Source organism: Halichoerus grypus, chromosome 1 (genome assembly GCF_964656455.1).
Source record: "Halichoerus grypus chromosome 1, mHalGry1.hap1.1, whole genome shotgun sequence".
Taxonomy (NCBI): Eukaryota; Metazoa; Chordata; class Mammalia; order Carnivora; family Phocidae; genus Halichoerus; species Halichoerus grypus.
This window is the reverse complement of record NC_135712.1, coordinates 183034739-183058778: the sequence shown is the minus strand read 5'-3', so window position 1 is coordinate 183058778 and position 24040 is coordinate 183034739. Positions and strand designations below refer to the sequence as shown.

The 24040-nt window shown below is 38.8% G+C and overlaps 1 protein-coding gene across 1 annotated transcript in view; it reads right to left on the bottom strand.

The window, feature by feature from the left end:
* Window positions 1-16893, bottom strand: part of LOC144380048 (uncharacterized) — a 353400-nt gene extending 336507 nt beyond the window's left edge. Inside the window, exon 1 of the mRNA XM_078061530.1 lies at window positions 16713-16893. The gene's annotated coding sequence lies outside the window, so the exon portion shown is untranslated. The remainder of the gene's footprint in view (window positions 1-16712) is intronic.
* Between the last annotated feature and the right edge of the window lie 7147 nt (window positions 16894-24040).

Here is a 24040-nt window from a genome sequence, read left to right as displayed (position 1 = left end):
GATGTATCCCCAATTAAAACTCTCCAGTGGCTTCCTACAGAAATTCGAAGAAAAGAAAAAAATCCAACTCTGTAAGTACAATGGCCACACACTGTGGTTTGCTTGGATCAGACTGGGTTTTAGCCTGTTGTCTCGCATCAGCTGTCAACAACAACCCCTTCAGTCAAAAGTGTTCTTGTATGGACAGGAAGGATAAGGATAAGGCTGCTGCCAGATTAAATATAAAAATACCAAATACTGCATGAGACATACTTACACTAAAATTTTTTCATCCTTTATCTGAAATTCAAGTTTAACAGTTTCTTCTATTTTTATTTGATAAAACTAACACCCCTGTTGGGCCCAAGCAGGGGCCCTGAGGGTTATGCCCCTTTCTACTACTCTGTTGTCACTGCTCCTTCTCCTCTGTGCCCCAGCCACACTGGTCCTTGTATGCCTTGAACATCTGCACTCACTCCCTCCTCTGGACCCTGCATCTGCCCTGTGACCTTCCTGTATCGCTTACCTTCTTATGTTCACAGACTCCTGATCAACCAGGTTTCAGCACATGTTAGTTCGTTCAGAAAGACCTTCCAGATCACCCAAGGGAAAGAAGCTCCATACCTTTTTCCCTCTCCTATCACTATAGAAAACAAGAGCATTTGTTTTCACAGCTCTCTCTCTCTCCCCATTAGGATAGATATTCCATGAGATCAGGGGACCTTTTCTTTCTGGATGACTGATGGGGTGGCATATACATGCCTAGACCAATGCTTGGCATGGAGTAGATAAGAAGAATTGTTCAATGTTAAATGGACAAATAAATGTGCGTCAAAGTGTGCTGTCTTGAGTTTCTTGGCATAAGAGCACATGCATACTTTTTCCTCTACAAAGAGGGTCGCATATCTTTAGAAAGACCTAAGATGAAGCTGAGCTATTTCCAAATGTGCAATGGTAGTGTATATGGTAATGGTTTCATAAAGTATGTTAATCAAGGAACCACAAAAATCATTTAATCTAGAAGGTTTCCTCACCACCATCAAATACTGATTATATTTACATAGAAATTGACTCATTATCATGCAGCTGATAAACATTGCTGAAGGGAGAGCCTGCAGAAGTGTATTTGCCAAAGAGAATCTCCAATTCCTATTGCTGACAGGAAATAATCATTTTAAAGATTGCCACACAAAAAAGGCACATTCCTGTGTCATCACATTTCTTCTCCCTAATAGAAGCAAAGATTAATAAAGTTAATAAAAAAAATAAAGCTACATTAAAAAAAAATAAAATGTTAAGGTATAGAAATGCATGATGATAGATGTGTTGTCTAAAGTAAGGATCTTAAATGACTATTTCAAGTTCTAAAAATCTGTGTAGGGCGTCAAGCTGTTAAAAACATTGAAAACAACGGAGAATAATGATGAGATCCCGTGCATCATTTCGATAGATGCGTATGTATGAGACCATCCTCTAATTGTGTATTTTGTAAATAGACACAGACAGATGCACACGCTCGAAGTAAAATTTTGCTTTCCATTTAAATTTAAACAAAAGGTATGAAATGTACATTTAAATATTTGAGCTGTATATTCTCCATGTGATTTGCATTCTTCCATGTACTTAAAATAAAGATCCTCCTTACTGATGCTGCAGATAATTTTCATGAGCACAGACAGCCCCATGTGAACCTGGGCTCTGCCTTGACCTGCAGCTGAAACTAGCACTAAGGCTATCCCACACTCTGCTCTCCCTGCCCTGTTCCACACTTGGGGTTCAGACCCTTTGGTTAAAGGGCTGCAATGTAGCATACCATGTAAGGTGGGCTCTGCACTGATCTCAGGAGTGGAGCGAATTCTACAGCCCTCTCTTGGTCTAGAGGATGTTTTGTGTTGAGGGCCTAATTTCTATAATGCAAAAATTTAAGAGTATTATCGGATAAGATTTTTTTTTAAAGAGTTCAGCGAGATCAATACAGTGATTCATTTTTCTTTCTTCTGATTTACCTCTCAATTTCACTCAGATACCTATGAAATTACTAGCTAAAATGATAAGGCTAGAAGTAATTAACTGGTGATTTTATACAGAGGATTTCCACAAACTTTGCCTTTGGTTACATCAAAAACTGCACTGATAAAAGGCCCCATAAAATGTGAATAGGAATTAAAAATTGTTCAGAGGCAAGCCAGGAAAAACATTCTGCAATGGAATGCATTGTTCTTCTACTTCAGTTTCCACTCTGGGATAATTACTTGTTAATTTAAAAAGACCCCTAGATTGAATACAGGGTTCAGCACCTGAGGATTTCAGATGGCCTTCATTTGACTCTGGGTAATGGAAGATATTTTTATTTACTGCCTAATCAAGGCAAACCTCTAGCTGACATTGTTGGCAAAGACTAGTCACACTTCTAAAGCAGAGATTGTGTCCTATTTATTTTTATTCTCAAGCTACTCAATAATGTAGTTAAGTTCAATACAAGGAAAATATTCTGCTTGTTCTCACATGTGGCAGAGACGGCTCTGTCATCATTCATCTGAACTCTACTTAATCTGACTGGGGACTGGGGCACAAGGTAGAGCAAATTAGGCAGAAATGAGGAAAAACTAAGCAGGAGCGTTGGCAGATGGAATCAAGAAAGAAGCTATTTTGAAATTTTATCAAAATTCAAACCTCATGTCTGGAGATGTATTTGAGCCCAAGATGGTTTAGTTATATAAGAACTTGCTTTATAAGGCACCTGGGTGGCTCAGTCGTTAAGCGTCTGCCTTCGGCTTAGGTCATGATCCCGGGGTCCTGGGATTGAGCCCCCTGCTCGGTGGGAAGCCTACTTCTCCCTCTCCCATTCCCCCTGCTTGTGTTCCCTCTCTTGCTGTCTCTCTGTCAAATAAATAAAAATAAAATCTTTAAAAAAAAAAAACTTGCTATAAAAGAATGCAGTACTGTGCATAAAGGTAAACTATATTATCAAGAGCATTTTTCCAAAATGACTAAGTATGTATTACAGTCTTGTTTTAATACTAATCATTTTTGGCCATTTTTGTATGTCAAGTCAAAATTTAGCATGTATTTGTCCAGACTTCATTCATTACTATAATTAAAATAACAAGACACTTAATTAGTAGAAGCATTTCGTTTTGCTTGTTTTCACTCAAGACTTACACAAAGTCCAATTTAATGAAACACTGCAGAGCTTACAAAAATAAGAAACACATTCTTTCCAACTTTGAGATACAGCTGACATATAATACTGCATAAGTTTAAAGTGTACCATGTGTTGATTTGATACACTTCTTTTATTTTTTGAGAGAGAGAGTGTGAGTGTGCGCGTGCACACTTGGGTGGGGGGGGGGGCGGCATACAAAAGCAGGGAGGGGCAGCGGGAGAGGGAGAGAGATAATCTTAAGCAGGCTCCACACCCAGTGTGGACCCCCACCCAGGGCTCAATCCCATGATCCTGAGTCAGATGCTTAACTGACTGAGCCACCCAGGTGCCCCTGATTTGATAGACTTCTATATTGCAAAATGATTACCAACATAGCCTTAGCTAACATGTCAGGTAACTACCATTTTCTTATTTGTGATACGAACATGTGTGAAGTACTCTCTGAGCAACTTTCAAGTATATCCTACATATTATTAATTATAATCACTATGCTGTACATTAGATCCTTAGAACTTACTCATCTTATAATGGAAGTTGGTATGGTCTGAGCAACATCTTGCCCTTTTCTCCACCCCAACCCCTGGTAATCACCATTTTGGTCTCTGTTTCTATGAATTTGGCTTTTTTAGATTTCACATATCAGTGTTACAATACAGCGTTTAACAAATCCATTTTGATCCATATTATACATCACACTTGTTTTTAATTTTTATCTTGAAACTATCTCAAATGTACAAAAGTTCCAAGTATAGCATTAGGAGGTTTTGTTTTTTTTTCTTGAGCCATTTGAGAATAAATTGCCGGCCTGATACCCTAAGCACCAGAGTGTATTTCCCACAAACAAGGACATTCTCCTATATGATAATACATACACAAAATTGGGGAATTCATATTATTACTATCATCTAATCTTCAAACCCTATTCAAGTTCCTCCAGTTATCCCAATATTGTCCATCCTAGTAAAAGCGATCCAGGAAGAATGAAATGTTGCATCTAGTCATAGAATTTCTTTGATTTCTTTTAGTCTAGAACACTTCCTCTGCATTTTTTAATACTTTCTTGACTTTGACACTTTTTTTCCTTAAATTCAATTAACATTGCGTATTATTAGTTTCAGAGGTAGAGTTTAGTGATTCATCAGTTGCATATAACACCCAGTGCTCATTACATCATGTGCCCTCCTTAATGTCCATCACCCAGTTACCCCATCCCCCACCACACTCCCCTCCAGCAACACTCCATTTGTTCCCTATAGTCAAGAGTCTTTGTCTCCCTCTGATTTCATCTTACTTTATTTTCCCTCCCTTCCCCTATGATCCTCAGTTTTGTTTCTTAAATTCCACATGTGAGTGAAATCATTTGATAACTGTCTTTCTCTGATTGACTCATTTTGCTTAGTATAATACCCTCTGGTTCCATCCATGTCATTGTGAATGGTAAGATTTCATTTCTTTTGATGGCTGAGTAATATTCCATTATATATATATACCACATCTTCTTTATCCATTCACCTGTCGATGGACATCTGGGCTCTTTCCACAGTTTGGCTATTGTTGATAATGCTGCTATAATAATTTGGGTGCAGGTACCCCTTCAGATCACTATGTTTGTATCCTTTGGGGTAAATACCTAGTAGTGCAGTTGCTGGGTCATAGGGTAGCTCTATTTTTAACTTTTTGAGGAACCTCCATACTGTTTTCCAGAGTGGCTGCACCAGCTTGCATTCATCGTAAGAGGGCTCACTTTTTCCCTTTTCTCTGCATTCTCACTGACGTCTGTCGTTTCCTGACTTGTTAATTTTAGCCATTCTTACTAGTGTGAGTTGGTACCTCATTGTGGTTTTGATTTGTATTTCCCTGATAAGTGATGTTGAGCATTTTTTCCACATGTCTGGTGGCCATTTGTATGTCTTCTTTGGACATTTTTAAAGATTACAGAGCAATTCTCTTGGTGACCTTCCCTCAGTTTGTGTTCATCTCATGTTCCCTCAAGCTTAGACTCAGGTGATGCTTCTTTGGCAAGATGGAGATTATGTTGATTCCACTGCATCCCATCAGATGTCACATGAATTCCATTTGTCCCATTACTGAGGATATTCACTTTGGTCACTTGGATACGGTGGTCTCTACCAGATTTCTCCACAGTCAAGTTGCTCTTTTTTTTCTTGGTAATTTATAAGTATTTGGCAGAGGTACTTTAAACCATACAGATACGTGATTCTTCATCATAGTTTCAATTTATCCATTCATTTACTTTTATCAGTTTGATGTTAGGTTTCCTGTTTTACTCAGTGGGTTATAATCTGTTTTTGACATTCACTTTGTCCCCAGTTTGGCCAATAAGAATACCTTTGAGCTGACATGCCCCCAACATTCTTTTAACACTTTCTTGCTTTCTGGCACAATCAGATATACCAGGTAATCTACTTTGTCTGCCTGAGGCTTGGAATCAGCCATCTCTATAAGAAGCCCTGATTCTTTTTAGTGGAGGATGATATTTATAAGCCAAGATTTGGGGGCCAGCTGTCCTCACTGCTACTGGGGTGTTGTCACTTGTCAGAATTCCTAGTGGACAGAGCTAGGGAGCACAAACGCACATACACACCTATACACACTCAAGTTCATATGTGTCAATATAAATGTGTGTATACATATATATATGCACATATTTACATCCATCATTCTATAAAAATATGTATATTTACATCTATATAGATGGATCTATATTTCGATTTTTCTACCTATGTATATATTAAAATCTATGAATTCAACCAAGACATTTAATTTCATTCCAACATCTAGTCTTCTCCCTTTCCATATTTGTGTTTTCCTTGTGAGAGAGTGAGAAACCAGGCTCCTATAACACACATTTGGTCAATCTCCCTCTGTGTAACCAGTTTCCCATCACCATCACTTCCCAACCCTCCGCTGATGCCCTCCTCAAACCACTTGGGCTCTGACTCTTTGTTGGGCCACCCTCTTTCCAGGAAGCCCTTTCCACCCAGCTTGGGCTCTAATACCCCATGCCAGACCACACACATGTGGATACCTTCCTCACCCCACATAGGCTCTTGGTCCCCATTGGGAGCCATCGTCTCTTCTATATTGGTTCTGACACCAGACTGATTCTTTGCAAGGGTCTCTTCTCACTCCACTTGGGCTTCATACCCTGTGCCAGGTCTTCCAACTTTATGGATGCCATCCAAATTTCAGTTATAAGCAAGGAAATAGCAAGAAAGCCTTCATTACATACTTGTAAACAAAGTACGTAAACAAAGTATGTAAACAAAGTAACACATACAAGTAATGAAAATATGGGCAATTCTGGGGGGCCTCAGTGTTCCCCCACCAGTTCCACTTTTATGCCTGTACAAATATGTAAACACAAGCCTTCCCTTTTTTACACACAAATGGGATTATACTATATTAACTGCTATACCTTTTTTTCTTTTCCTATTGAATATATTTTGGAGATATTTATATGGCAGCATAACACATTTATTTTAGTACTCACATAACATTTTTTGTTTGAATTAAGAATGGATACCAGTCAGGGGCGCCTGGGTGACTCAGTTAAGCGCCCGACTCTCGATTTTGGCTCAGGTCATGAGCTCAGAGTCATGAGATAAGCCCCAGGGCCCCACATCTGGCATCAGAGTCCACTTGTCCCTCTCCCTCCCCCTTTGCCCCCCCCCCGCTTGGGCACACTGTTTCTCTAACATAAAATATTGAAAAAAAAGAATATTAAAAAGTAAAAATGGATATCAGTGTTTTATTGATGGAAATTTAGGCTGTTTATGATCTTTTCTTCTTGTGAACAATGCTGCAATGTACATCCATGTGGGAATATCTTTGCGTATGTGTCTATTCACATTTTCAATTTTTAAGTTTAGTCCTAAAATCAAATAGTTTGAATAAACAAGAACGTGAAATGCAGGCTGTTTAAAAGTCCTTATATCCTATCTTAACTATGAATCAGTATTTGTGCCATAGAATGTAAGGTTAAAAGGTTTTAAAAAAAGGTTAAAACCATTTTGTCTAAACACTAGATTCTAGGGACACCTGGGGTGGCTCAGTCAGTTAAGCGTCTGCCTTCGGCTCAGGTCATGATCTTGGGGTCCTGGGATCGAGCCCCGCATCGGGCTCCCTGCTCAACAAGGAGTCTGCTTCTCCCTCTCCCTCTGCTGCTCCTCCTGCTCATGCTCTGTCAAATAAACAAATAAAATCTTTAAAAACAAAAACAAAAGATTCTACCTAAAACCCTCTTGAGAGCAGATGAAGGAAGCTTGATGGGGAAAGTCAAAGCAATTTATTGACAAAGCTAAGAGTAGCACCGAGGAGTCCAAACAGGGTTCCACCCAAGAGTAAACACCATAGGGGAAAATCCCAAACTACAGGAGGTGACCCTGCCACTATCTTTTTTAGTGTCACCTGCAGTTCTAGCTGGTACTGCACTGCTTACATTCACGGAGCCCTTTAAATGCCCAGATGTACAGTCTGCTCCTGGACATAAGTGGGCCCCTGGAGTTGAAATCTAGTTAAACTTTGTGCTCCTGTTCTATTTGTCTTCCAGCATTAAATCAATGACTTGGTTTTCAACATTTAATTATCTTTATCATACCTAAATACATCACATGTAATGAAAGACAAGATCAATAAGGAAGAGGAAGATCAATGAAGATAAAACTGAAAACAGGGCCTTAAAGATGAAGTCACCCAGGGAAGCAAAAGAAAACAAGGTAGAAGTAGTTCAAAAGGGCAAATTACCTTTTAAGACCTGAGAGAAAAGGCCACAAGGTACAGAAGATACAACAGATAAGTTGGGGGCTTATGGAGGTACATAAATTTCTCAGCTAAGATTGAGAATAAGAAAAACTTGGAAACACCAGGAAAAAGGAAAAAGCAAAAGCTCTGGCTTGTTCTGCTCCTTGACCTTAAAGATTTTACTTATGTGTCAGGTTATTTCCCACTAAATCTTCTTAAATCTCAAACTGAGCAGTTATATTTGAATTGCATTAATTAATCATTATTGTAAATCATGCTATCAACTATTAGCAATATTAACTGTTAAAACATTATTTTAAATTATTTGTCATCACATGCTTGTCTCAACTAAATACAGAAGAAATAAAACAGGAGTAAAACACAAAGTATATCCGTACAAGGAAAAACACTGATTGCAGTAAAACAATGACTTGACAAATTAAATTACCATGGTCTTTCAACTTATGAAAAAGGAGATATATCAATTTTCTAAAAGTTTTTAATACACATCTGAAGTTCTTCCTTTATGTCAAGAAAAAGCAACCTATAGGAATTTTTATTTTTATTTTTTTTATAACTCCACAATATACCAACTCAAGTTTCTGATGATTCCTAAGGTGGAAAAAACCTCAGGGGACTGCACTGTTCCTTGTGGTTTCTTTCTCCCCTGCCCACACATTCATAAATAATTCCTTTATTAGACCTTCCTTCAAGTACCCCAATTCCAATGTGCCATCTGTTTCCTCCTGCAACCCTTGCTGATACAGAATGTGAATGTGGAATGTTCTTACAGGAAGCTTGGCTGTAAAGGGAAAGGCGGTGGTAGGTATGAGGAGTGGAAGCAACAGGGTGAAGTCATTTCTTCATTCTTTCAATCTGTTAGAGCATGTGTGCATCATATCAGGTTACTCAGAGTACAAAAACGTAAAACTGTATTTATTTTTTAAAATTTTTTATTTAAATTCAATTTAGTTAACATATAGCGTATTATTAATTTCAGGGGTAGAATTTAATGATTCATCAGTTGCATATAACACCCAGTGCTCATTACATCAAATACCGTTCTTAATGCCCATCACCTAATTACCTCACCCACCCACACACCTCCCCTCCAGCAACCCTCATATGCCACATCTTTTCCATTCATCAGTCCATGGACATCTGGGCTCTTTCCATAACCTGGCTATTGTTGCTAGTGCTGCTATAAATGTTGGGGTGCATGTGCCCATTCGAATCAGCATTTTTGTATCCTTTGGATAAATACCTAGTAGTGCAGTTGCTGGGGCATAAGGTAGTTCTATTTTTAACTTTTTTAGGAACCTCCATACTGTTTTATACAGTGGCTGCACCAGTTTGCATTCCCACCAATGGTGCAAAGGGTTCCCCTTTCTCCAAGTCCTTGCCAACACCTGTTGTTTCCGGAGTTGTTAATTTTAGTCATTCTGACTGGTGTGAGGTGGTATCTCATTGCAGTTTTTAAAAAAGTTTTTGTTATTTTATTTACATTCAATGAATTAATGTATAGTGTATTATTAGTTTCAGAGCTAGAGTTCAGGGATTCATCAGTTGTATATAACACCCAGTGCTTATTACATCAGGGAGGAAAACAAACCAAAATAGACTCTTAACCATGGGAAACAAACAGGGTTGCTGGAGGGGCAGAGGGTGAGAAGATAAAACTGTATTTTAAAAAATTCCTACCAGGACATGTGGCTCTAGCATTACTTGTCAAGAGTAAGACTAGCTCTCTAGCCTGAAAGGCTTGAAAGGTCCAAAAGAGGAGGGTAAACCCTGAGTTTCTGTTCCTGGACATTACTAAGGCAGGTGTTCCCTCCCTAGAGCATTATATAGCTCCTTTGGAGGTAAGCACCCTACTGTTTTAGCTCAACCAATGGGAAATTTTGATGAGGCTCCCAAGGCCTCAGAAACTACCCCACAGTTACTCTTCCTGAGCACTGCGCCCCCAGGAATCACCATGTCTCAAGCACCAGCACATGCAGACCCCAAAGCCCTCCCCTCCTTCCTGGTAGCTGAAATCCACTTCTCGCTATCTCTGGCCAGGACAACCAGAATGGATGCTCAGTGGATTCCTGATGGATGGGAAGAACATGCTTTATCTTCCTCCAGTCCATCTTCCAGATTGCCCCAAGAAATACAATTCTAACAATAGAACTGATCACAGCATCCTCTGGTACTTCATCAACTTTCACTGACTTCAAGATAAAATAGAAGTATGAGATAGAAGACTCTTCACAATCCTGCATCCAGCCTCTCTTTTCCATTCTATCTTTGGTCACTCACTGTCCTTATCAATAATCTGACGATATTCCAACTGATCATCCCTGAACACCCAGGTAACAGAATAAAGTAAATTTAATGAGCGTCTATTATGTGTCACCCACTGTGTGGACAGTGTGGTATGTATCTGATTTAATCCCACAACCAACGAGGAGACTTAGGCTCAAGTATATTAAATAGCTTACCCAAGGGTTGAGAGCCAGTAAGTGCTGAAGAGGTTGTTCATTGGACTCCAGACTTTCTGACATGGTGTGACCTCTAATGTTCAGAGCTACCACTGGCAAAGTTCTCCTGACTGGAATGTTCTTTCTCACCCTCTCCACCTGGTAGAACCCTCTGCTTCTTTCAAGTCAAGCCTCAGTTTTCATCTGCTCTGAATTCGTCCATGGCTACAGTAAACAAGGTTGGTCCCTTCTCTCCCTCAGACCCTAGAGCACATTCATCACCTCCCTATCACTGTTCTTATCTCATGCCATCCATGCTACCTGCATTTATCTCAATCTGAAATTACTATTTGGGGAGATTTGGGGAACCAGGGCTGCTGGTATGTTATTCATCTATGCTCCTCAGCTCTTATACAGGGCTTGATAAGTATAAGATGCTTTATTGATATTTGATAAAGGAAGAAAGGAAAGAAGGTGGTGGTGTCCCACCACCATCTGTGGATATGCATGGAATGGAGAAACATACTTTGCCTAGCAGGAAAGTTTCTAACCATGTTGTTTAATCATGCCGAGTAATGAGATGTGCCACATGTACATGATACTGGGAATAAGCGTTGTGCTAAAATGTCCATGAAAAATAACATTTAATGAAAATACTACTAAAAACAGTAACAAAAAGTACATCATGCCAAACGGTTCTGAGATATAAACTCAATTTTCCAAAATTGACTCAGAACATAGAGTTCCCTGATGTAAGGTAAAAAAGGCTTAGCAGCAAAGATGAATTATTTTTACATAAGGGAAATGATTAAAGACACCAAACTTGTCAAACAGAAGAGGAAAAGATTAACCACTTAAGATCAAAGGTGACTTCTCTAAGACTCTAAAGTTCAAATAGGATTTAAAAAAGTGATTATGGTGGTTCTATATTATCTTTACTGTGATGGATTAAAAACAATTAGCAGAATTTAACACAATTAGGGTCTAAAATTGTTATGTTCAGTGTTCTAATATAGAATTAGAAGGAAAAACGCAATGAAATACTTAAACACCTATGTATTAGAAATACAAAGTGTACAGTATTAGTAAATTCTCATAAAAGAGATGTGGAATAAGACGATTTCTTTCTCGGGGGTGGAGTAAAATACATTTATCCTCCTCAACACACATGAGTCATGGTTTTAACAAAATTCCTTCAGTTTTGTCTGTGTACATTTGTATGAAATATCGCAGCACTGAGAAGCTAATTATTGTCAAGTCAAAACACTAAAATGGTAATCATTATAAGGCTATAATATTCACAATTCAGTACTCTGCCTTTCCACTGATTGCATTAAGCACCGAATAGAAACAATTCTCAGAAAAAGCACACTTGTCAGTTTTAAAGCTTATGAACAGTGGCCCCAGTAGTTAGAAAAAGGGAATGCTGTTGACCACAACACAAGGTCCGTTTAAGATGATAATTTGTAAAGTTATTTTGCACTGAATTTAAGAGTAAGAGAAGCCAGGAGGATTATTTTAATCCTGCGTATACTTCATCAATTAATTTCAAGAATCTTCTTCTTAAAAGTAACCAAGTATGAAACAGGCATATTTTTTTACTGAGACACTAAGTCCCTGAGCTACTTACCATAAAATGAGTGAGCTTGGAATATATGAAAGATGTGAAAGTGTTTTATCCAAAGACAGTTCAAGAACCTCTGTATTAGGAACACAGCTTCTGACTCCAAGGCACTGGCCATATGTGCAATGATTATAAAGTAAGTACATTCAGGATGGTGAGTAACCTTCTCTGGTTACCAATTTTGTTCACTAAGACTACACAAGACACTTGGTTTTAGAGGTGATGCTGGGAAACTAGTACCACATACTTAATGCTTCATTTGGGAAGACATTCTGTTGCACATGAGGTTATTAGGAATGAACTTGATGAGATTCAATCAGAACAGACTGTGGTTCAACAGGTCTTATTTCTAAACCTTTTTAATAAATGACATTGTAACACATTTAGCTATTTGGGCCCTAAAATCCAAGATCTAAAAGGAAGATAATTATTTTAAATGCTACTCACATATTCCTTTCCATATAGTCACTAAAATGAGTCATGGACTTAACCCTAAACTTCTACAGCCATCCTCTTTAGTAAGGAGAAATCAGTAGCCTAAAAAATCATCGTTTCGAAAGATAGAAAGTGAAGTTCATTGTTTCACCGGTTTGTTCACTCAATTCCTATTTCTCTTAGTGCTCTTGTGTTCACAGTGCTCTTCCGAGCACTTCCTCAGGATTTAGGAAGTGTGCTGGGATGGAGAACAGAAGAAAGCAAATTCCATCTCTGGTCCCAAGCAACTTACAGCCTAATAGCGAAGACAGATAAGAAATAGTATTTGCACAAAAACTGACTTCTTCCATGCAGGATGGTGAAATGGAAAGCTCTCAAGCCACCTGAAATCAGATCCTGCTAGTGGTGAGCTTGTGACCATATTTTAGCCTCATTTTTAGCAAAATAGGGATTGTGACATCTACCATAGAGAATTCTTCCTAAGACTAACTGGGATAATGTCTGGGAAAGGCCTGACCGTTAGTAGGTATTCAAATCATTCCTCTTTCCTCCCTTATTTGCATTCCCCTTAATTTTCCATTCACTTAATACTGGTAACAAAAATTTGACAGTGAAAAGCACTTTTCCTCCATCATATTTAAGAATTTAATAAAAATATTCACTTCAAAACAAAGGCTAAATTAATTTTCCTGGTTAATGAAAAAGTTATCAATATTGAGAATAAGTGTATACTCACATTTGTTATCAAGTTCCTAGCCTATTTTCAGGTTTCATCCAATTTCCTTACAAATGAAAGCACATACATACACAAACACACACACACACACCCAAAAACATTTTCATTGCCTTAGGGAAAACTAGATTTTTATATTCAAAACAACAAAGCTCACAGAAAGCAACGAATAAAGTACATACACTCTGTGCTATTTCCTCTTGGTATAAGAAAACCAAGCTTATGGAATTAAAATTATTTAGGTCTCTGCAATCAATATAAATTTGAACAAAGCTAATGCAGTTAAGGCAATTATCAGTAGTTTATAAGAATAACAAAATTTTTCTGCTTACCAGTAAAATAAAATTAAATTTGTGTGGGTAAAATAAAATATTAATCTTCATTGGAAGTTTTCGTGCATATTAAAATTTCTCTAGGGTTGTCTTTTAATCCTATTTTTAAGACATGAAGTAGAAGACTTAATCTTGCATGTGCAATTATGAAGAATGACAACCACACTCATTCTTACACCTCTTCAGGTACTGATGGTGCTTTCCTAACCCCTTTAGACTTAACTCCGAGCATCCAAATTCATTACAGTTCATTTTAATATGACCTTCCTTGGAAGAAGGTTTAGCATTTTTGCTTATCATCTAAAATTCTGATGAAAAGAATCCCGCTGCCTTTTCTTCTTGAGACATAATGAAAGAAAACAGATGTCATAACTCCACAATCATAGCACCCTGATGTAGGAGGGGGACTTTAAAGCAATAACTTAGACCAATTACCTTATTATATTCACCTGAGAGAACTCGGGAGGCTTAAGGTCCTGTTTCAAGCAGTATCTGAGCCAAGACTGGAGCCCCCCCACACCTGTGAGTGTACAATCTTGTGTTTACCTATTTCTTCTGTGTCCTGAGTGCAGACTAAGCACTTCAAAATGTCTGCTTTATTGAAATGTGAGAGAAAGAATTTTACTATCGATCTCGAAATAGTTTTGAATCCAAGTTTTAGGGTTCACACACGTGCCGCCCACATTCTATCACCACTTTTTAAAACTATTTTAAAACAATAATTAAAGGAACAAATCCCATGAACAACTCACTCAAAACTCAACCAAATTTTAACACATTAGAAATCTCTAATACATAACTCTTTGCTGCCAAATTAACTCGCTTTTCTGCAGGCCTGAGAACAAAGCCGGGATCACAAAGTAAAGGACATCAAGGAGCAAGGAGGTCATGTGAGGACCTGCAGCCAGTGAGGACAATGAGGAACTGGAGCGTGCAGCCCCATCTAATTCAGTTAGCTCAGTGGTATCTGAGAAAATAAACAGCCAATATTGACATACCTTAGTCCTTTCAAGTAAATGAAAGCACTCTTTATCTTTATGAAATAAGAAAATAGGAAAAATTAAGGATTCAACCAGTGACTGGCTTCATTATCACCTGCTCTAATACTCAGTTCCTAACCCGAAGGTGAAAAAGGCACGTCAAATGACAGAGGAATAGAATAGCAGAGCATTAGGAGCCAGAAAGTTCTAGGCCTGAATGCAGCTTCATCATCTAGGAGTCGCTTGACTATTTGCAGTACTTAAGTCGGAGAATTCAATCTGCATATGTCAAGCAGAGAGTAACAATCCTACCTCATGGGATTGAATGCCAATTAAATAAGATAATGCACACATATATTGTGAACAGTGCCGTACATCCAATAAACCTCTATTATTACCATCATCATCATTTTGAGACTGCTTCTTTCGAGCCATACTGAATTGAATCAATGCTCTATAACCCCACATAGCAAACAGATGAACCCATTCTATGTGAAAAACAAAACAAAAATCCTAAATAAATTCATGGATCTCTTTGTTATTCAATACAAGTGTATTGAATAGTTTTATAAAACAATGTAATCTTTTCAATGTACTTAAAAGTGGAAAACTATTGTTTTTATAATCATACAATATGCACCTAAGATAAAATGACAATAGATCTACAGGAAGAAAAATTATAGGATGAGATCCACCCTGACTTAGAAGATTTCCAGCTGTTGTCATTTATGTAGCAGTAAGCATCACCTGGCTGAATTCTAGAACCTGCAGCTGGTGCTGGTCCTATTGGAATCTCTAAAGGCTATCATTTTTAGATCTTTTCTGGAGACATTTGCACATGATTTTTAAATTTTCTTCAATATCAAATCTTAATAATTTGGGAAGCTTTTCTTCCTCCACCAAACTACAGATAACCACCTGTTTCAACAAAGTTGTTCAATAAAAATTTTCCCATTTGTAAGAAGTAACATTTGTTAACATGAGAAGCTCCATAACCCCATGAGAGTTTTCTGTTTCGACCAGCTAGTTATAGCCAGGCCAAGTCCATTGTGCTGTGGGGTAATCAGAACAGGCACTACGGTATCTCAAGGAGTTTACATGAAGTCAACATAGGAAAATGAGTTGAATGTTCCAAAGATGACTTTAAAAAAATCTATTATAAATGTAAGCTTGTGCGTAGAATGGTTAATTATAACAGTAAGTTAATTGTGCCACTTAAAAATGATCGAAAAAATGCATTTAAAAGATAAGGATTTAAGGCACGCTTCCTAAATCTAAATATATAACAATAATCATCACAGCAATTATATAGACATAAACCCTTTCCTTTGCAAAGCTCAGAGGTCAAGGAAACAAACCTCCAGAGACTTGAATCTCTCTTTCTCTCACACGTGTACACACCCTCAGGAGACCAGGAGACTCCAGTAAGTGGAAAATTTAGGGGCTTTTCTGTATCTCTAAAAGGGAACAATGGCTGTATTCTCATTATTTCCCCCAAGGAAGTACTGAAGTACAGAACATCATCTTTTCCCTCAAAATGCTCCCTAAAATTGGGTATCTAAGACTGAAGGCCGAAGTTCAAAAACTGCCCTGGAGCTTTCTGACTTCATTTTTGTCCAACCTCATACTGTATAAAAGGACCGATTTCTGAAAAGCCAGATGACAGAAACCACAGGTAAAATTCTACTAAAGGAGCCTGCATTGTATTATTGTCAAACGCCTGACTCCGAAACTGAAATGGATTCCAAGAAGCTCATATTCATCAAATACATCTGAAATCCACCTCGGTTTAGCTTTATTTCTCGATGCACTGGAGTATCAAAACCCATTTTCCAAAAGATCAAGACGTGGCCACATTTCAAAAGTCGTGAAAAATGCCTAGAGATGACGAACGTTTACTCTCACACAAAGAACACACCTTGCAAAAGACAACTAGATTCCTAGTGGGCAGAAGAGACTGTCAGCAACCTTCCAACAGAGCGTGACCTTTAATTCCGAGCAGCGCTAGGTGGCAGAAGAGAGTCGGCTAGGAGTCCAGGCTCTCCAGGCAGCTCTAGCTGGTGCTGCTCTCACCCTCGCCTTCTCTTTGCTTTCAAAGAGAAGCCTTTTGGCCAACGCGACTTCCAACAGCGGCTTCTTCGTTACGGGAAAACTGCTGTGAGCTAAATACAACTCTTTGGAACGTTCACTGCAGCTTATGTGACTGGTGGGATGAAGCCCACATTGAAGGGACCTACCTGGACAGCCGTGTTCTCCAGTCTAGCAGATGACGCGTCACGATGCAGTCCCACATCAATAAGAGAAACACGACGGGGGGTCGGGGGTGGGGAGCTGTTGGGGACCCCTCTGCCCCGCAGGAGAAAAAAAAAAAGCTGAATTACTTTCAAATGCCGAATCTTGACTGTGGGGAGCAAGTTCTGAGATGGTGCCTGCTTTCTGGCGTGCTGTGGACTGAAATTAGTTTCGGCTGAAACCGCCTTGATTGGAAGGTCCACGTGGGGGGAGGAGGGGTTGCAGGCAGAACAGGTGTGTGTTTGCACGCAGTTGCTCTGAGCATCTTTTGATGGTATTCACGAAACTGAAAAAAGAGGTTCTTCTAGGAATCATGCTTTGGTAACTACCCAACCATCATTTTCTTTGTTTCAAAAGGAGGATAATAACAGTACCTATTTAAGGGTTGTTGAGAGGAGTCAATGAGATAGGTGTCCATGAAAAGTGCTGTGTATAGTGCTTAGTCAATAAAGTCCTCAGTAAATGTTGCCTGTGTTACCACCATCAAACAAGACAGGCAATGGGAAGGGTTTATAAGTCCAAGAACAGCCATCATCATCATCATCATCATCCTTACAGCTCTCCTTATGCCCTCTATGCTTCATCCAAACCAGGTGACTTGGTATTACTGCAGGGACACCCCATAATTTCTCTCCTCTCTGGTATCTAGAACATAATCTTCACAGCCTTTGCTCTGGAATTATATAAAGGTGAGTCTGAAATCTGCCTCTGCCATTAACCAGCCATGTAACTTTGGGCAACGGGTCTCATCTTTCTGAGTCTGTTTCCCCACCAGAAAAACAAGGATAGTAATAGGACTTTCCTCCATAGGTTATCTATGAGAATGAGACGCCATGCTGTCTGGTGCAGAGTGAGTATTCACCAGATGTTAGCTCCTTTTAGTAGTATTAGTATTACTATTCACTTGGCTTGGCATAGTCTCCCCATCTAAAACTTAGTTTCTTTACTGCTCAGTTTTAAAATCTCCTCCATTCACCCACATGAGACTAAGCGTACTGCCATGATTAGAAACCTGGAGTTTTGTGTGACAGTGATCTGGAGTTCAGTCTCAGCTTTGCCATTTGTTAGCTAGGTAACTTTGGATAAGTTATAATATTGTCACTGAGTCTCAGTTTATTCTTCTGTAAAATGCAGATAATTGTAGAATCTATATAATCGAGGGTAAATGAAGGTTATACATGGAAATCCACTTAAAATGTTAGAAGTTTCAATAAAGGTTAGTTCATATTAGCACTACTGGTATCAACATAGGTAACACCATCATCAGGCCTTGGTGATGGGGATACTAAATGTAGTTCTTGAATTCAGAGTAGGATTTGAATATAAGGTTGGGGAAAAGGCGCTGAGGCAAGAAGAAAAAGTCAGAACTGAGAAAGAAGGGGAAGGTTGGAAGAACCAGAGAGTGGTTCAGTTTGGCCTCATGAAGCACTAAATGTGTACTTAGGGTAACCATCTGTCCTGGTTTGCCTGGGGCTGATGGGCTCTCCAGGAAAGCAGTACTTTCAGTACTAAAACTGGATAAGTTCTGGGAAAATCAGGGTGAGTTTATCACCTTACACTTAGAGGATTGTAGCCCAGCAAACATGGGTCTTGAAGGCCATTTTAAGGGGGTTAGGCTGTGTTTGTAAGAAATAGGGAGCTCTTGAAAGTTCTTGAGTAAGGGAGTAACTGATCAGAAGTCTATTTTAGTAAGTCAATCAGAGAAAGACAGGTATCATATGACCTCACTGATATGAGGAATTTTTAATCTCAGGAAACAAACTGAGGGTTGCTGGAGTGGTGGGGGGTGGGAGGGATGGGGTGACTGGGTGATAGACATTGGGGAGGGTATGTGCTATGGTGAGCGCTGTGAATTGTGTAAGACTGATGAATCACAGACCTGTACCCCTGAAACAAATAATACATTATATGTTAAAAAAAAGAAGAAGAAGAAGATAGCAGGAGGGGAAGAATGAAGGGGGGGAAATCAGAGGGGGAGACAAACCATGAGAGAATATGGACTCTGAAAAACAAACTGAGGGTTCTAGAGGGGAAGGGGGTGGGGGGATGGGTTAGCCTGGTGATGGGTATTAAAGAGGGCACATTCTGCATGGAGCACTGGGTGTTATACGCAAACAGTGAATCATGGAACACTACATCAAAAACTAATGATGTAATGTATGGTGATTAACACAACATAATAATAAAAAAAAAAGAAGTCTAGGGGCGCCTGGGTGGCTCAGTTGGTTAAGCGACTGCCTTCGGCTCAGGTCATGATCCTGGAGTCCCGGGATCGAGTCCCACATCGGGCTCCCTGCTCGGCAGGGAGTCTGCTTCTCCCTCTGACCCTCCTCCCTCTCATGCTCTCTGTCTCTCATTCTCTCTCTCGCAAATAAATAAAATCTTAAAAAAAAAAAAAAAAAAAAAAGAAGTCTATTTCAGGAGTCTACAGAAGGAAGATTTTACCTCTCTTTCCCGCCAAATAGTTTGCTCCTTCCTACTCTTCTCACAGGCCTTTATTGGTCTGTCCTCTGGTATTTATCACATGGTATCTATGTTACAGATTTGTGTGTGTCCTCATAATCTTACACTGTAACTTCTTTGCTATCAGGATTGGGTCTTTACTATTTTCTCTTCATGTTATCTTACACATAATATAAGTTCAATCAGTATCTAATTAAGTTGATTAAAACCTATGATTCTTTGCAGTACAATATTAATTGATGTTTACTGTTCATCTCAGTTCAAACTCAAACATCAGTTTTCTGTCGCCTAGTCATTATTCTTCAGGGGACACAAAAAGTCAATCTATTAAAATACTGTTTGGTAAATATACACACAAAATAATTTTCTGTAACATGCAAGGGAATATTCTCCCCACCCCACCCCCCCAGTAAAATTTTAAATTGAAGACATTTTTCTTATTCATTCATTCATTCATTCATTCCCTCAACCACCAAATGTAGCTTTAATAGTACAATGTGTTTGTTCCTGTCCTGGAACCCAAGACACAGGTAAAAAAATTGAAGTCCTTCAACTTATTTGGTGGCCAAATTCCTGTAAGGCAGAGCACCAGGGTAGAGTTTCCATGCAAATTTCAAGTTAGATCAAGGTCATTTTCAAATGCTTAACTATCCCCAACAAAAGGTATGTTTTAAGTACTATCAAATCAACAAATCAAGTAAAAAGCATTTATTTATTTCTATACATAAGTGACTTTGGAGAAAACCAAGATATTAGCCAGTGTGAAAATATAGCATGGTGGGGATTCTAGGGTCAGAAAGACATGGGTTCAAATCTCAGCTGTGCATCTCACTTACTTACCTGGACAAAATATTAACCACTCTTGTCCTCAGTTTCTTTATAGTCAAAATGGGAATAAAACAGTATCTATCTGACAGGGTTGTTATAAGAATAAACGAGATAATGTGTGTGAGGCACTTAGCATCATGAACACATTTTATGCAAGGAATATGTTCCTGAAACTCTCAAATAATGTTAAGACTGACCCAGGCAAACGATGGAGTATGTTTACTGGATAAACAGGGACTTCTTTGTAACCAGTTCATTCATTCATTTATTCATTTATTCAATCACACAGTTTATAATCATTTGCTGACCAAGCTTTGACATTATGTGATTCTTTTTTTTTTGAAGATTTTACTTATCCATTTGAGAGAGCAAGCGAGAGAGAGCACAAGCAAGGGCCAGGGGTGGGAGAGGGAGAAGCAGGCTCCCCACTGAGCAGCGGGAGCTCAACGTGGGGCTTGATCCTAAGACTCTGGGATCATGACCTGAGCAGAAGGCAGACGTCCAACCAACTCAGCCACCCAGGCACCCCAAATTATGTGATTCTTGACAAATTTTGGGTTCCTGTGTTGGGTTGGGTTCCTGGGAGGCAGACTCTGAGTAGAGAAGTTTATTAAGGAATGATATTGAGATCAGTACGTACGGGAGAGGGGAAAGGAGCAGGCCTAGCACAGGCCCCAGTCAATCCCACAGGATGCTATTTTAGGATATCCAATGTTAGGGCTTTCCTATCCCTGTTTTAACCAGTCCTTGGAGGAAGTCCTCTGGCCTTGAGCAAAGGCAGCTCTCTTCAGATGAGGCAATCTCCTGAGACACTGACCTGAGGCCTATCAGCCCATTTCAGGGCTAGCAAATGGGTGAATAACTCCCAGATAGGGGGGATCTCAGCAGTGTAGCACCCCATTCACTACACGAGGGATTGTCAAGATTGCAGATGTTGTACATAAAGTGAAAGTTTATATTTTTAAGTGACAGTTTCAAAATTATAGACATCATTAACCTTACTGTGTAGGTTCCCTATTACTACCATTTTGTCACCTTTAGCTAATGCTTAATTTCTCATCTACTTAATGGTACCTATCTTGTAGCATTTTGGTAAAGATTAAAAATCATATAGTGTATGTAAGGTACTCTGCAAACTTCCTGGCACACAGCAAATGTCTGGTATGTGTTAGCTGTTTTTATTAAGAGAAGGTCTAGGAATACAGAAGGACTCAGTAATAAGTGAAAAAAAGGAAACTATGTCAGAATTCTAAAACTTACAGACTGACTTAAAGCACTGAGTCTGTCACTGGCAAAGTTTACATTATGGTATTTGACTAGTGGGTGTCTCGGTCTAGTTTTATGTCAACATTAAATAAAGGTTTGGGTTTTGGCACCTAGTGGGAAGTCTCAGCTAGCCTGTTAACGTTCTTCTGTCCTTCTTATGAGAAGGTAATTTGAGAATGTTAGAATTACACTCTGTCCATTTGGGAAATGAACATGTAAACAATGATGACAAGAGAGGGATATAACCAAGATATAATAAAGGATCTAAGTTCAAAATATAGGGTATGTATCTCCCAACTAGGTTGTCATACCAAGCTATTTTTTAGTATTTATAATCTTGCTTGAATCCTTAGAACATGAGTTCTCTTAGGCAGAGATTAAATTTCAGTAATTGCTTTTTAACTTACTGAACATAGTAGCAACACTAATGGACAGATGAGAATGTTCCTTTTGACTGTCTTAGTAAGGGGAATGGTAATTTTTTTTGAAGTGTAATTCGGGGCGCCTGGGTGGCTCAGATGGTTAAGCGTCTGCCTTCGGCTCAGGTCATGATACCGGGGTCCTGGGATCGAGCCCCACATTGGGCTCCTGGCTCAGCGGGGAGTCTGCTTCTCCCTCTCCCTCTGCCTCTCCCCCTGCTCATGCTCTCTCTCTCTCTATATATATCTCTGTGTCTCAAATGAATAAATAAAATCTTTAAAAAAAATAAAAAAATAAAGTGTAATTCATGTACCTATTTATAAAGATAGATTCAAAACAAAGTCTTCCTACTGTTGAACTGCTCCTTTCCCTGTTGCTAAAATAAGGTTCAAATGCTTATTTGGGGATTAGGAATCATGTACTATTCTCATTTTATCTTGTTTTGTTGTTTTGTTTTTAGCCCCACAAATACCTAGTGGAATACAGTGGGTGCTCAATAAAAATTTGTTGAATGACAGACACCTGGCCAGCTCAGTCAATGGAACATGTGACTCTTGATCTCAGGGTCCTGAGTTCAGGCCCCATGTTGGGTGTAAAGCCTACTTAAAAAAAATTGTTGAATGAATGAATGAATTTCAGAGTTGGAAATGACATTAGAAATAATACAGTCCTCATTTTAGAATAATGTTCAGATAGACAGAGGCTGTCTGAGTTAGAGCAAGGACCTAGGGCTCAGCAACCCCCAAGCAAGATTCTTACCACCACAAAACACTTTCGGCCTTCTGTGCTCTAAAAACCCTTGTAAATCTGCTCAGATCATTGCTTGGCAGCCATTCCTATCCAGGCATTCATTTCTTGAGATATTTTCTTCTCCAAAGCTAGAAATAAAACAGAGCATGCTTTCCTCATTTACAGCCCATCAAGTAATATTAACATGTCCCAGGTACCCTCACACTTTTTTTCTTTCGTATCTTTGTGAAATTTCCTTTTATTTGTAGGAAGTGTCAGATGCCTTCTTTAATCAATCCCCATAACTCTGAGGTTCTTTTTATCTAATTCCACAAATTCAGAATAGGTCAGAAATGAGGATGGAAGCAGGTTTCAGAGGTGTAAATCTTTAACAAATGTATTATAAATAACTATATAGTCATCAAAAGAGAAAAATATTTTTCGAAAATCATCCATGATCTCACAACTCTAACAAAAATGATAATAGCATTCTGGTGAATTTCTTAGCCATATTTTCACATAATCAGAGTATGCTGATAACTGTAAATTCTACTTTTTCACTCAACATTATATCATTAGTGTTTCCATATTTTAATATAACCTTCATGACTACAATTTTCATTGATTGTACAATGTTCCCTTGAATGCATACATCACAATTGTTGGGGAGGAAGAATTTCCTTTATCCCTCAAGGTCCTTCTAGCTGGACTTAGAATCACATTCACATGAGAAAGATTAACAGGAGAAAATAAAATTTAATAGTGTATGTATGGGAAATACACACCAACAAGGAAATTCTAAACAGTGAGGCAACATAAGGCTTATATGAGCTAAGAAAGGGTTATGAGTCAGAGATACAAAAGAGAGAAAGAACATTAGCAGGAAGGTGAGAGGAGGTGTTTGTAAAACAAAGGTTGCCCTCTTACACAGATAGGTTTATTAGGTAAAGAAGAATCTCTTAATAGCTCTCTTCTTGGTACAAGCTGGCAGTTAAGTGGGAGGTAAAGAGCTTTTCCTAAATCTGCTGGGTTTTGATTGCTTTCCTTTCAAAATAATGTTCATGCCAAAGTGGCTCATCTTAGGGCGACCTGCCCTTGGCCTCTACACAACTGATTTAACTGTTTCCCTAAAGGTGGACCTAAATGCTTTCTCTAATCATTTGATATTATAAATCAAGTAGGGATGAGTATTTTGGGTCCCATAGCTTTTTCCATGTTTTGGATTGTTTCCTCAGGAAAGTTCCCAAAGCAGAATTACTGAGTCAAAGAGAATGGACATTTTTATGGCCGTTAAAGCACATATTGCCAAATTCCTGGGTGAAGGGATGTAATTCTGAGTTTAATTAAGTTAGGTAAGGGGGCAGCAATGGGGGTTTCCTATGATCAGTGTTGCCAGGCAACCAATTGAATCCAATAGTGTGAACAGAGAGGGTTGTTTTGAGCAAGGTCCACCTTTTCAGCCAGCCTATGGAGACTCATCAGAACTGGGGTGGGTGAGATAGTTATTTCTTAGAAATCTGCATTTGAAATTCTAGCTGAACTATATTGCAGTATTGACTTTTCTTAG